The following is a 15,175-nucleotide window of genomic DNA, read 5'->3' as shown; positions in this document are numbered from 1 at the left end:
TTTTGTTGTCGGTATTCCACATCATTAAATCATGTAAGGTACGGGCAGTTAAAGGGTTAATTCCCCGGTTACTGTAAACTGCCTTTTTTGGTGTGGCCCTCTGAGGGGGAGGGGAGGAGGTGCACTCCCCAGGGGTCTTTGCGGGAGAGGGGGTGGCGAAGCCACGTGGGAGACGCGGGGTCTGTTCTTCCCAGCCTGGCGGAGAAAGCACATGGTCCTCCTGCATTTTACTGTGTAAGATTTTCAGCCTGTAAACCCTCTATCATAATTCTACTAGCCTCATTTTGATATATTTAGTAAAATTAGTTGTTCCTCCTCAGATCGGTGCCGCTTTTTTTTTTTTTTGTGTTAGATCCGTCTACGGGTCCCCCTCTTCCCAGGTTGCGGCTCCGCGGCTTCTCTGCCGCTTTAGCCGCCGGACCGCCCGGGGGCTGGTTCTTATCGCCGGCGATTTTTTTTTTTTTTTTTTTTTTCTTCCTCTTTTCTCGTTTTTTTTTTCTTTTTGGGCCTGTCCCCCCCTTGTCACGGACGCAGACCCTTAGACAATACCGTGACAAGATCTTTTAAAATATATATATATATATATTTCCCTTATGAATTAATCACCTATCAAAATTGTGGTCAGTAAAAACATGGTGCTAATAGGTCTGTTTTCCAGATAGAAAATCATTCTGTTGGTAAATTTCTAATTTCTCTAGTGCAAGTGCTTTGCAAACAAGTAAAACAAAAAAAAAAGTCCACAAAATGCAACAAAAAAAAGTCAGGTTCAACAATACTTAAGGAAAAACTATGATCACAAGATTTTTCTGTGTACCTTTTTTTTTTTTTTGCAAGACCTCCTAGATATAACCATCGGAGAGCATTCAATCTTAATCACTGTGTATTTGACAAGGTAACTTGTATCTTATAATATTAACTGTAGTTGAAGGAGTAGTCTGCAGCTTGAATTGTTTTCCAGATGAGGGCCTGGGGACCAAAAATCCCCCAAAGAGAGCAATAAAAAGGAAATATTTCAGAGGCAACCTATTGAGGCTAGTGAAAAAAAAATACACAGAGCAAGTTCTGGACAGTAGTAGGAAATAGATCATTATATTTTAGCATGAAGGAAAGATGAGCTCTACCTCACCTGCCTACTCAGTTTAAGTCCAATTAAAAGAAACTGGCAAAAACAGAACAGAAACTCTGAGTGAAGAAGAATATGTCTGGAAAGCTGTAGGGGAGCTGAGTGCAAACTTGCTCATTTCAGATGAAAAAGTGGAAGCATAAGGGTGTAGTGGGGTCTGTCTGCACCTGTATTTCATTTTATCAACAATTAAGTTCTTAAGATTTCTGATTAAAAAAATGTTTTAAGGGTTAAATTGAGATCCAGAGTAACCACTCTGTACTAATAATAGTTATTAAAATTTAAATTAAATAATGATTATTAATTACTTAAATATTTGAATTAACAAAAATGGCAGTAGCTACGAATGTGGTTATCTGTCAAGAAGAGGCAGTGTTTCTAGCACATGATGCTGGTCTTAGCGGTCCCTCACATGATGTGACTGAAACTACGAAGCATGGTAGAGGGCAGATGGAGAAAATTAAAATGCACTTTGTTGAGTTCAGAAGAAAATCAGTTAAGTTATGCTCCAGTGTTTTCAGGGGCAACATGCAGAATCTGTCACAAAACTGAGGAAATCTGCCCAGATGAGCTGTAAACACGTAACTAGAAGATCCCTGGTTGATTCTTAATCCATTTCTAAATGTTGCACACAGTTTCTTTGTAGACAAGACTCCATTTTAAAGCATTATCTTCTCTTCTGCCAGTGACTATTACTTGTTTATCTTCTATTTTATCTCCATTAACTGAAGTAAGAAAACTATTCAAACTGCTATAGGGAGGATTTTTCTTGTATCATTATTAGAAAAAGTGTAAAAGGGAGAGAACTGAATTAGTACAAAAAAAATGCATTAATACCACCTAGAGGTTTGGAAATAGGATGGGTAAACAGGAAGAGAACTGAGCAAGAAAGTAATGGATCAAAAGGATGCTGGAAATGGAAGTTAATTGGTGAATGAAATAATATGTCACTTTCTCTTGAGTTCCTTTGAAAAAGATGTCCTGAATAAAGCTAGTCTGCTTAGCAACACACTGCACTACTGACTTTGCAAAAAGAAAATGAAACTGAGAGATGAATTCTCCTCTCAGCCTCCCTTCATCCCTCCACCTCCTGCCTGACATATATTTCTTCTCTCAGCTCTCTCTTTCCCTTCTCTGGAATTAATACAGTTTTGTTTCAACAGCACAGACTCCAGCTTTAACAACATGAGCTTATGATCACAGCCATACTAAAGCCTTCAAACAGCAGAGAAACACTAAGTTTGGCACCAGTGCATTTGGTTTCTCTTCATCATCCTTTTTTTTTTTTTTTTTTTTTTTTGCTTTGTTTGGCTTTTTCATGAAGGAAAAATGTTTCTGTCTTTCTCAATACTCTTTGGACAGAAGAATTATTATCTTTAAATTATTTCAAAGATATTCAGATAGAATATCCTATAAAAATATCTTGGTTGATGAAGGAAATTTTAAACCACAATTTTTACAACAGTGAAGAAAAAAGTGCTAAATTTTTATTTTTCTGAATCTTATTTTTTTAAATAGCTCATAACTGGTATTAGACGCTCTGAATCAATATATCTGTAATGACCCTTGATTCGTGCTTTTTTCTCTTTGTTTTCTGTTTGAGTGCTAAACTGCACTTTCCCTGCAGAAAATGGAAAGAGAAAGGTCAAATCCAGAGAAAGATTTGTCACAACTCAGAAAAAGGTCTTTCTTGCAATAGGCTGAACTGCCCTGTGGAAAGCTCATCTTGGCAGTTGGAAGGGAGCCTTGGATGATGTAGGAAGTTTCCTAGTTTTCAAATGGTGTATCAGATGCCTCATAGTCTACTACAGAGATGGCTTATTCTGAGATTACTTAATCCTGAATACAGCAAAATGTATTTGGTTATTAACTGAGAACTTTTTGACTATTGCTGTTACTAATCATAGCTTTGGATCTCTATGCAACTACCTCCACTAAGTTCTGAGTATTCTACCACTGTGACTCTGGGCAGCGCAATGGTGATGTCAAACTCAAGTGGAAATACAATTAAAAATTGTTTGAAATACATTAGAATTCTTTAAAAAAACCCTACAGGAATTCCAATTCTGATCTAATATGGTTCTTTAGTTTACAGACTACTAATGAGTATTGTAATCTGAGTTAACCTAGCGCAAAAGCTGTACTCTGTGTCTTCTGCTTTCTGTTGGTGGTTTTTTTGTTGCTTTTTGTTGTTTTTTGAGCAGAATCAGCTCACAATGATCTGCCATGAGAGAGAAGATAGAAATAAACATAAATCCTGGAATGAGTATGTCAGAAATGATGAGATGGGGTGCACACTGCCTGTTCTTCTCAGTTGTAGCAAGCCACTAGATTATTTCAGCTATATACTGTAACCTCATTTACAAAAAAAATTGTGATGAGATTGCAGTAATATAAGGTCTGTTTTCTTTCATTTAATGGGTTTTAATTTTATCTTGTCATAAATTAAATCCCCAGATTTTTACTTGTCTATAAAAAACAAGATGCTGTTTTTTTTTTTTAAATTTCCCTTAACATAAATAATTGTAATAAACCATTTTAAACTTATACCACTTAATTTTAAAATTGCATACACTGAAAGTCTGTTTTATTGACTGGGTACTTGATCAAGAAAGAAACTAAATACATCATTATTGCTTGTGTGTAACTAGTCAACTATTTTATAAGATGAAATCCTAGAAATTTGCACTCAACATTTAGCATGCTTGGAAAAAAACAGATTGAAAAGAAATGCTTTTATGAACAATCCAGTTTAAAGAAAATTTTTCACTGACATATTGATACTATTTTATTTTCACTTACTTTAAGAAAAAGTTTCCCTTCCATCCTCCTTTCACAAACATTCACTCTAGAGATCTCTCAAACAGTAAACCTTCCACGGCCAATTCTTCCTCAGAGTGTCCATGTACCACCTCTGGCTGTGGGAAACAGGAGCTCACAGAGATCATCAAACAGTCTGCTTGCCGATCTGCAGAGGATGTTACAGTTGGTTTGAGATAAGAATTATAGCAAGTCTGTTTATGTGTGCTAAAGATGTATATCACTTTTAGGGGTCTATCAACCAGGATCTACAATTCTGTAAGATGGGAAGCAGCCTAGCCTGCTCTGCATTGTTATTGCTTCATATGATTCCAGGCAGTCTTTCTAACTTAAAAAATTAATGTAAAGAAGCTGAAAATATTTGAATAAAATCTGACACCTTTCTAACAGTAGTTTTTTATATTTTCTTTACAAGTATGCATAGCACATCTGCTGAGGTGCAGAAATTTGCAATCATATAGCATTTATGAACTTTGATGAAATCCATTCAGACCTTATGGAACTAAGATAGTTCCATTTTTTTTCATTTGTGTATAAATTATATATTATATATATATATGCTGGCCTTTGTGTTTATACACAGACAGTGTCTTCCGATCTTTTTCCCTACAAACAGTACTTTTGACATATAAAGCAAACAACAATCATAGGCTTCTTCACCATAAGGCAAATCAAGTCAGTTCTATATAAATATGCTGTGACTGATTTTTTAACCTAGGCTAACTTAAAATTACTTTTGTCTAGGGGAGCAGAGTAGTAAAAATCAAACTGCACAGAAAATATACAGGTGACTGTGGCTGCTCAGCACACTAGAAGACTTTCTGTATCAGCATAATTTTATTCTTCTATGAAGAGTTAGACATAAGTGTAATTGAAGACAAGCTACAGGTAGGTTGAGAGGAGCATGTATTACTCTGGCTTATGCCTACAGGTAATAAGAGCTACAGTCATTTTAGGACCCCAGTCCTCTTCCCAGGAAAAGTAGGCCCTAATGTAATAATGTAGGAAAAAAAAGAAGAAAAATAAACAAACAAAAGATAACCTAGAAAAAAATGGAATGAACATTCAGGCCGTGCATAGGCTGATACTGACAATGAGACATGAAAGACACTGGGAATCAGGAGTCTGTATTGCTGCATAAGAGAGCGTACCCAGGACCCTGGACTAGACTTTATTGGATCACATTCATAACAGCACAGTGGGAGTAACACACTGTTATTGTAACTTGATATAGCTTTGGTTTGTATTGGATAATTATTCACAGTCTGATTTGTTCGAGGAAGATAGGAAAGGCTATCAGTCCCTCTTAGCACTACCTCTTACAATCTTTACTCTCTTCCATTAACACTAATTTAATTAATGCAGTTAGTACAAAAGTTCACTCTGTCCTCAGGAGTAAGAAAGATGACTCTGCAGAAATTCAAAGGAGAGAGAAGTCATCATCTCGGTCTTTCTCCTAGCTTCTTGAAAAACAAAAAATCCCACCAATATCAATCACTTCTTGTTAGACAGTCAAAGGAGATCTTACTTAAAGCACCTATTATATTGGTTCTGAGTTTTATCTATCACCAGATCAAATTTCTGTCTCATATTGTTTATCATCACAAAGATAACAGCTCAAATGTTCAGCTTCCATGAGTTAACACCACTCCTTTATAGCTAATGGAGCAATGCCCATTTCAGTCTATCAACTCCAAGGCTCTGGTCCTCTATTTTAAACTCTTCACCTTGATTCAAATGCTTTTTACATGCTTTATGTACTGCAGTGAGGGCTAATACAATCCAAAGCTGGATTGTTTGTGATTGATACCTGAATTTTCAAGATATGATTTCCTGAGACTCATCTTTAGACGATTTTTATTTAGTCACCGAAGACAATTACTTTATATGAAGACAACTCCTTTATAGCATCATGTTCACCAAAGTGTTGTAATGCACACCAAACCACTCCTATCTGAACATATCTAAGCAACCAGGTGTAAATAAACACCATTTTATTTCTCGTATGTTGAGTTGTGACAAAAAATCAGTGTTACAAACAACAGTTTGAGCTATACACTTACCTAAAAAATAGTAGAGGGGCATACAGCTTAATCTTAAAAGCAAAATACTCTTAAAAGGACTGCTGACATTTTTCTTGACGTCTTCTTGAGGCTTTGAGGGAGAAAAATGTTACCAGTGTTAGGCAGTCCCAGATGAATTTCTGTACCCAAAGGGTCCATGTCCTCCAAAAGATGCCTCTGAAAGTTTAGCTCTAGTTGCCATACTTGTTTGAAAGAATAAATATTATTAAAAAATACCTTTCTTGTCGAAGGATCCTGCAAAACAATTTTACAGAGCAATTTCAGAGTAATATTCCATTTCTCTCTGTATGAACCTATATGAGCTCTAAATTAGAATATCCAAGGAGAAAAAAATGTAAATACTGGTGTATTTGACTTGCCTGGACCATCTCTTCCCTTACTTTCACTGCAAGTTAAGCTTTGAAGATCTGTTTGTGGAAACCTACTGGAAAACTTTGGTTTTGTGAGACAGAGAATTGCTTGTCCTTGATATTTCCTTTTCCACCCGTGGAAATGTACCACTCTCAGTGTGATCGCTTGGTTCCAAATGGAATTTGGTTAAGAATGAGTCAAATAGAGATTGTGTTGGGAGAAGTCAATCACTGGCCTTCTGTGGAGAGATTTATGAGACTGAATGTTTAGAGCTGTTGAATGCATAATAAGGATTGGATAAAAGATAGTACCATGTATAAAGTGAAATTGTGGTGAGTGGGAAGGGTGAGTGGCTAAGAGTGTTGGTAATAATCAAACTTTCATACTCAGCAAGGAAGTAAAAGGAAGAGGGAGGTATCCATTCGGAGACGTGCCAAATAGAGGAATACTTAATTACCAGGAAATTTAAGTTAGAGAAGGAGTGGACTGGGAATTGCTTTAAGTGTTTGGTTTACAATATCTGGAAATATTCCAAAGGTATGTTAAATCTGACAGTGCTTGTGGCTGTTGTTGCTTTGAAAATCAAGTTGCTAAAGTCAGAAAGTAGCCAAAATTCCTGATCTGTTTTCTTCATGGCAACAAAGCATTTTTCCAGAGTCACCTCAGCCTGTTACAGGTTTAAAGATGTGGTTACAAAGCAAAACATTATGTCCTGTCAAAGATCCCTGAAGTAGCAGACCTAAAAATATCTGCCTTGGAGTACAACACCTGCAGACAGTTTGATCTTCAGAACGTTCTGCATTTGTGTACCTATGATATGACCACAGAGCCCAGCAGAGATTCTTAATTTGGTTTCGTCATTGCCCCAGGTTACAGTTTATGGTTCCTATCCTGCCTTGTTTGTTTATTCCAGTGATCTAGATGCCATAATCCATCACATACTTTGTGCTCATTTTTATAGACTGTTTACTCACATTCAAGAATTCATCATTTTTCATGAATCTAAAATCAGATCATTGTAGATTCACAGTGAATTTTAGCACTTCTGCAGTGCTTCATTGCAAACTGTACAAATTCATTAAGAAAAATTCATTTCACTACCCATTTAGATACAGAAGTCAAGAATGGCATATTTAATAATTCTCATGAGCAGTGGTTAATTATTATCATATAACTAGTATTGTCTTCACTAGCATTTACCTAGCAATGTAAATTTCAGTCTACTGGTAGTATCCAAGTTTTTCAGTTAGATGGCAGACATAGTTACCTAGGTCACAGTTCTGTATAAGGCAGCTCTAAGCAAAAGAAGGAAATAGGCTGAAAACACACTATTGGAGAAGGTTTTCTAAAAAAATCTTTATTTAAAAAAGAAATCTAAAAAGCTTGAGCCCTTCCACAGTTATCTCTGAATATTAAAACAGTCCAAGTTGGACTTGTGTGAGCCTGGCATAAACTTGGCAGATTTCTTTTTGGAAATAGTTGTGTTTCTTTTTGTTTATTCAATTCATATCCTTAGGATGATTCCTTCATAGGCAAGGTGATGAGTGTTCTATACAGTACTTAGGACATTCTATGCCCTGGTAACAACTACTGATAAGTAATCTTACTCCTACAGACTTGTGTTTATTACAAATACAATCAATTCCTTGCTGCCTAAATTAATAATACCATACACACACACACACACACAAACCTGCTTAATTTCCTTGTATTGAATTACATTCAAAGTGTATGTAGTGGGAACATGTGCAATGACATTGGGGCACATCTGAACGACTATGGTGAGCAGAATAGACTCATCTCTGAAGTACAATTCCTATGCCTGCTCGCCAGCATTATGTGCAGTCACTTTTATTCATTAACATCCACCAGCAGTTCATGTATATCTAGTAGTGAGAACAACAGTGAGAATGAGACACATACATACAGGCTTTGTTCTGAAGAAAAATGACTCTTCATAGCTGCTGTTGTAAACAAGGTAAGTAAGGTAGGTGATTGTTACTTTTTGTTGTAAAGAATGTATAAGAAATATCCAGTGATTCTATTACGCTGATTCAAATTATTGCAGTTGGGAAGGGGCTTGAAAACTGTTGTTTCTGGTTTGAAACACTGTGAGTTGCTCAATAGGATATAGATTTTAAACTTCCATATTTCTTTTTATTTCTTAGTGCTGATATGACAGATGCCTAAGACATTGAATTTTCTAAAGGAGTATGGCCAGTTCCTAGAACTACTTTACATATAGAAGGCTTTCTAATTAAATTTATCCATCTCCTTTGGGCTAGTTCAAGCTTAGCTTTTTGTTTGATTATAGCATTCTATCATTATAAATTTAAACAAATGTCATTGCAGGTAATAAAATAAGGATAACAAAGATTGTTATCTGGCTAATGACTTCTGGTAGCTAGGAAAAAGACTCATTCAGAATCTGGGGATTAACACAATACATTACATGGAGGAGCTGTGTGATCAAAAGAAACACCTGGATCTTTAATTCTGAGGCTCTATTCCTTGAGACAACACAAAAGCCTCCTTCTTACATACAAGACAATAAGTTTTTCTTGTTATTCACTTGAAGGAAATGAAATTCCATCTCTCAATTTTGTCTTGATTTATATATTGTAACATTTACATTTTACTTTGGTTATCAGTGCCAGTTTTTGAGTCTCCTAACAGTGATACACTTTCAATGAAATTTTTGCTCCTTACTGACAAAATGGTTCTACAAACATACTTCTTCTTAAACCTATTGGTTAGGAATCAACAATTAGGAAAAGAAAAATTAATCGGAACACATATTGGAAAAAGACATGCTATTGCAAACAGAATGTTTTGATATAGAACCATGTCTTGGATTTAAATATCACATCCATTTTCACCTAATGGAGCCTTTTGTGGAAATTATGTCTAGAAAATAAATATTAATGAAACTTAGATAGTAATTGACAAGTACTCTTCATTTTAATTTTAGATCAGTTAGAAAGGTGTAGAGAGGTAGAACCACAATAGGTTAATACATTACTAAGAGTAGTCATCAAAATGAACCAGAGATCTAGTTCACAATTAACAGTATTTGAAATTTCAGCACAGTTGTCGTTTTTCAAAACTGAATTATGGAAACTTCATTAACCTCTCTATTAGCATGACTTCTAAGTCATAACACACAAGGTACTGTTGGGATAAGGTTTCCATCACTGTGGCCTGTGTATTTGCAATGTGGTCAAATTCAAATAAGTTTCTTCATATGTATTTCAAAACTTGGGTATAAAATGGCTCTTGAATTAACATACTGAACCTGAACAGTTGAGTTGTGAAGGCTTTACCTCTGACATGCCTTAGCTCAGAATGTCAGATAACTTTATACTGCAGCTAATTTATTATTTCAAAATGTAGTTTTCCAGAGCTGAGCTTCACCTTAGAAAATGGGGGCATGATATTGATCTGATATCCTGGGATCTACTAATGGAACACAAAAAATCACTGGGCAGATTTAAGGGCACTTGATGGTGAGGAGTTCAATGATGAGTCCACAGGTAACAAGTGTTCCTGATTTAGCACACTGAGAACTAATCAGTGTGACTTCTTCCTATTTCTTTTCTCACATTATAATGATAAAAAGAAGGTTTACTTGCAGAAATGTTTTCACTCTGCCATGCAGAATGCAATGCCTGTTTCCCATGGATCTTTCTTCTCTCTAAAATATTGAGTAATGAATGGACTGGATAAACATTATTCAAACAAAACAAAGATTAGTAATGAGAATACACATCATAGACATCACTGGCCACGACACTGGACAGTGTGATCCCTCTCTTTTCCATGCCAGAAAAAGATAAATGAGAGCTTTGGACCACTGTTAATATATTACCCACAACTAACACAACTATCTCAATGTATTTTATTAAAAGCTGAGGAAAAACTAGTTAAATGGAACTCATTCATAATGCTAGTGTCATGGTTTTATGATTTTCGGTTATTGGTACTCCACATCATAACATCATGTAGTGAATGTACCTGGTTCTCAGAAGAGAAGGACTACTACATTCCCCACAGCACTTTGCTCCTCTGTTACCATTTTCCAGCCGGAGGGAAAAGATAAAAGCTCGCAGTATAAAAACTTGCAGATCACAAGACCTCGTCCCTTTTTCCACCGTCTCTCGTCTTGGCAGCACCTCGCTCTCTAGCCGTCTTATCGTCGGTAGTAGAGTAAGGCCTACCTTGATTTTGGGACATTCTCTCTCTCTGTATTGGATTTATCAGCTTAAATTGTAATTATATTGTATTACAGTGTGTTGTTTTGCATTCCGATATTTTATTTAGTAAATTAGTTTGTTTCTCCTCAGATTGTTGCCACTGTTCTTTGCTCTCAGGGACATCTCCTTACCCTTTTCCCCTTTTCCCTTTTCCCGGGGCGTGGCCCGTGGGTCCCCCGTCCCCTTCGTCACGGAACCGGGCCAAACGCCCGTAAACCGTTGACAGCTAGAAGAGAAGTTTCCTCAGAAAAGTAAATATTTTTTTCTTTGTTTTAATAGCAGATATTTGGAATACTTCCAATTATTTATGCGATTGTTTATTCATTTATTCTTTTGTGTACTTTACTGTGAAGATTATTGCAATAACCATTGTCTTTTAATCACAGTGGATTGCTAAGGGCAGTACTTATCTTATGGATGCTGAAAAAATATTTTAAGTGGGAACACAATTATGTTTATGCTTGGTAGAATTGGCAGTTCTTTGAGTTTTGTTTTCCTTAGTTGATGTGTGAATCTTCAGTTTGAAGATTAAGATCTTCTGATAGGAAACTGCCTGACATTGTAAAGTAAGGAGGTGTTTAAGAATAACCTTTTAAGAATGCATGCAAAAGAATAAATTAGTATCAGTTGGAGGGTTCAATAAAGAATTCTTTATCTTACATATGAATTTTTACACCTTCAAAAAAAAAAAAAAAAAAACCACATACACAAACAAAACAAAGGAAACCTGCCCCCAAATAAAACCTAGGCAGACTGACATTTGTATATATATTTCTGAGTTAAATTGCATTCAGTTATCCCTTGACAGTTTCTTTCTCAATAGCTGAGGAATGAAGGACTTTAAAAACAAGAGATATAAACAAAAATATAGTTGTAAAATAAGATCTGGGTCATGAATGATTTTTAGAAGCAAATGTTGCAGAATAATGAAAACAATATGATCATAACGATACCGGTCACAGAAATAAAGATTGGATATAACAGTAAGAGCATCAAGACTGAGGACCTCTGTTCATTTCTTGTCATGCTGCTTGTGTGACTTCTTGTGAGTGAGAACTTTTCTTCAAGTTTTTTGAAATGTAATGCTACTAGACCGAAGTAAATGGCAACTAGACTGGTAACAATACCCATCTTCGTCTGTGACCTCACCATACCTTGTATCATATTTTGCACATTCTGAATATAAAGCTTTTCCAAGCACTTATAAGGCTTCCTGTGCAGATCTTGCTTACTTTCTCATTAGTGGAATATTCCTGTTTTCTGTCTGTGTGAACATTCATACTGTGGCTTGGAAGATTTTCTTCTTCTGTTTTGCTTCCTAATAAAGAAGGGACTCATGTATAACTTCCATGACTTTCTTGCACAGTAAGTACTCAGATTAGTACACAGTGCCAACAGAAGTAGACAGCAAACTATGAAGCTGTTCTGAAAGTAATGCCTTCTATTTTATTATGTTGGCCCACAAAGTCAGAGGCAGATGGTGGTGGTATGGCAGTAGAGACTGAAACTTCCCACCAGTAGTCCATTGCTTGTTGTTGCCATGCGACAGATGACAGCAGAGAGGCAGTCTTACAGAATCATGTCTGACATGGAAGTGCATATGAAGTAAAGATGTGGCAATGAATTCCTCGATGCAGAAAAAATTGTACCCATTAACATTCTCTGACACTTGCTGAATGTTTGCTGAGAACAAACAGTGGATGTGAGCACAGTGAGGAGGAGGGTGGTGCGTTTCAGCAGTGATGACAGTGACAGTGGATCACCTCCACTGGTGCAGATTTTTACAGTCATGGCATGTAAGCTCTTGTTGATGGCTGGCAAAAATGCACAGCTAATGGTGAAGACTGTGTTGAAAAAGAGTATTTTGTGCTAAGAATTTGCTCTATCAAGTACTGTTGTTATGTTCTTTGTATCTGTTGTAGTTGCCATGGAAATAAATAAAAAGCATTATTTTTGGAGTAACGTACCCACCATTTTAGCAGAAATAAAGATATTTTAAACAGAAGGATGAAATCTGTGATGTATGGAAAATGGGCAAACTTCAAAGGAGTACTTTGCTCTTTGCCAAGAAAGGCCCATCTCAGTGATGTTAGAAAATTGATCCATCTCTATAATTATTGTTTATAAATTCTTATGTAAGACTGGCCAAAGCTAAAAGTAGGCAAACAATTTTTTCTTCTGATATTTACTTTTGAACTTTTTAAATCTGAATCTCATTTTTTTTAATCTTTCTTTTTTAATTCAGTCACATCAATGCACTTCAGGATTCTTCCAATGAGCAAGTTGTCTGAGTGGAACAATCATCAAAGCAACCTTCAGACATGTGGCACACATTAGTCTTCCCTTCCCCGGTACTGGCACTCGGCCTCATGTGCACATTCATCATATTAAATAATCTTGTGGAGTTAGACACTGATGCATATGACGCGTATGTACCAGGGCATTTCAGAATGTTAAATATTGCTTCAGAAAAACTGTATTTCCACTCATGCTGACAGTTCATTTTCAGGTGGAAGCTCCTCACCTGTTCTGTACACAGCAACTTCAATCTTCAGTCTTCCCACTGTGAAATTTTAGACAGCTCGTCTGCTGAGCTCTTGCCAGACCTATTAATATTTATCCATTCCATACACATTCTAGTCAGAGCATGTAAGTTGCAAAGCTCTCTGATTCATGACCCCCTTAGCTATTTAATCCATGGTCCTGAAGCTTTCGCAATTAGCTTACACTCCAAGAAGAAAGGACAAAACATTATTGTTCAAATATTGTCCTGTATTGTGTCCATTTGTAGTCCATCAAAGAGCAGTTAAGAGCTTCAATGCATTCATTTATCTCCGAGACACAAGTTATTATTGGAGGCATTCTTTTCTTGGAAGGAGAGAATAGAATGTTATTTACTCACTTGCATTTAATTTTGGATTAATGACATTTTAGCTGTAGCTTCTTTGCATAAGAAATAAAATCCTACTCATTTTTTTTTTCTGTTCTCATATCTCAACATCAATTTTGGTACATTGTACAAGGCTACACTGATGTTTTGCCAAGGACACCAATGCAGAAAAACACAGTCTTCCAAGAAATTAATGGTAACTCAATTTGAAATGAGAATTAACCTTCTCCTCTTCTCAAGTTTGTATATATATCCTTAAAATGGCAGTGATCCACAGCCATCACAAACTTCTTGTCTTTGGTCTATGAGAACCCTCAAACTTAGAATTTTATTAAATTCATGTGAGATTTTCTCCTGTAACAGATAGTTCATGAGTACCTTCAGGCATCCACAGCTCTCAGTAAGTGTATTGAATAGCAGGAATTCATAATCTCTTAGGATTTATATTTGAATTAATTTTAGTCTGTAGCAGAAAGCAAAGAGGAAAGAGGAAAAAAAATAAAGTAAGTGGGACAAGTCTTGGGATGCTCAGATTTAACAATAGAACTCGTAATTAATATCTTATAAGACTATTAAGGATTTCTGTTGTGTTCATTATTTGCACTGAGGTTTCTTTTGGATTAGACTGCGAATTATTAACATGATACAATTAATATCATCATCATTTCATGTTGCTTTCTTGAAATTAGCAAACATTATACACTGATGGATGTCAAAGAAAATGGCTTCCTTTTAAAATCGTCAGAGAAATTTTGTGCTTTTTTTATTAATCTGAAAAATTAAATAAAATACTCAGGTATTATACTGGTATTCTTGAGCAGAGAAAATATTACAATTTGTTTTAATGCTGTTATCAGTGAGAGGATTTTTCTTGTTTGTTTCCTAGGAGAAGCAAGTTATGTTTTAAAAGGTAATTCTTTTGGTGAAACAAAAACTGCGTTAAAAGAAAGTGACGGTCTAAATATGCAGTGATGCCAGAAATTTTGAAAAGGTGTTAAAGCCTCTGCTCAGAGAATCTTTTCATGGGGAACATGAGTTTTTATGCTATGAAAATTTGTGAAATCTTCAGCATTGATTTCAACAGAGAGAATTATATGGTTTACAATATATATTGTGCATCATATATATTTTGCACTACTTCTTGGACCTTTTTACCTCTGAGAACATTCAAGTAAAAAGGTGATCTTTTTTTTAAATGATTTACTTTCTACTGCTGCCTTCCTAGAGGAAGTCATAAGATTTTTGTGTGTAATATTATTGAGTTGTGTGATGAAGCGATGTATTCAGTAATGGTTTAAGTCATATTTAATATAAAAGTTTAAATTATAAGCAATTTGTAAGAAGTTCAGACTTACTGATGTGTTTTTATTGTATATTTTGAGCAAACGTTGGACTGTTAGGGTGAGACAGGTCAAATTTTTGGTCAGAGCTTGTGACTTTCAGCCCTGTGACTTCACATCTTCTTCCTTGTTGCAATGTGTTCACAATGTCTTCTACCACTTCACTCTTTAGAACAAGGCTCCAGTTCACAAGCAGTAGCTGAACAATGATACAGTTGAAAATCTATTGTCAGTAGTAGGAAGATCTGGTTCAAAATGGAGCTAAACAGGAAACCGTATCTATCTAGGGAAGGGGAGGGGAGGGGAGGGGAGGG

This window comes from Numida meleagris, chromosome 1, assembly GCF_002078875.1.
Source record: "Numida meleagris isolate 19003 breed g44 Domestic line chromosome 1, NumMel1.0, whole genome shotgun sequence".
Lineage (NCBI taxonomy): Eukaryota > Metazoa > Chordata > Aves > Galliformes > Numididae > Numida > Numida meleagris.
Note: the sequence above shows the minus strand (reverse complement) of the source record.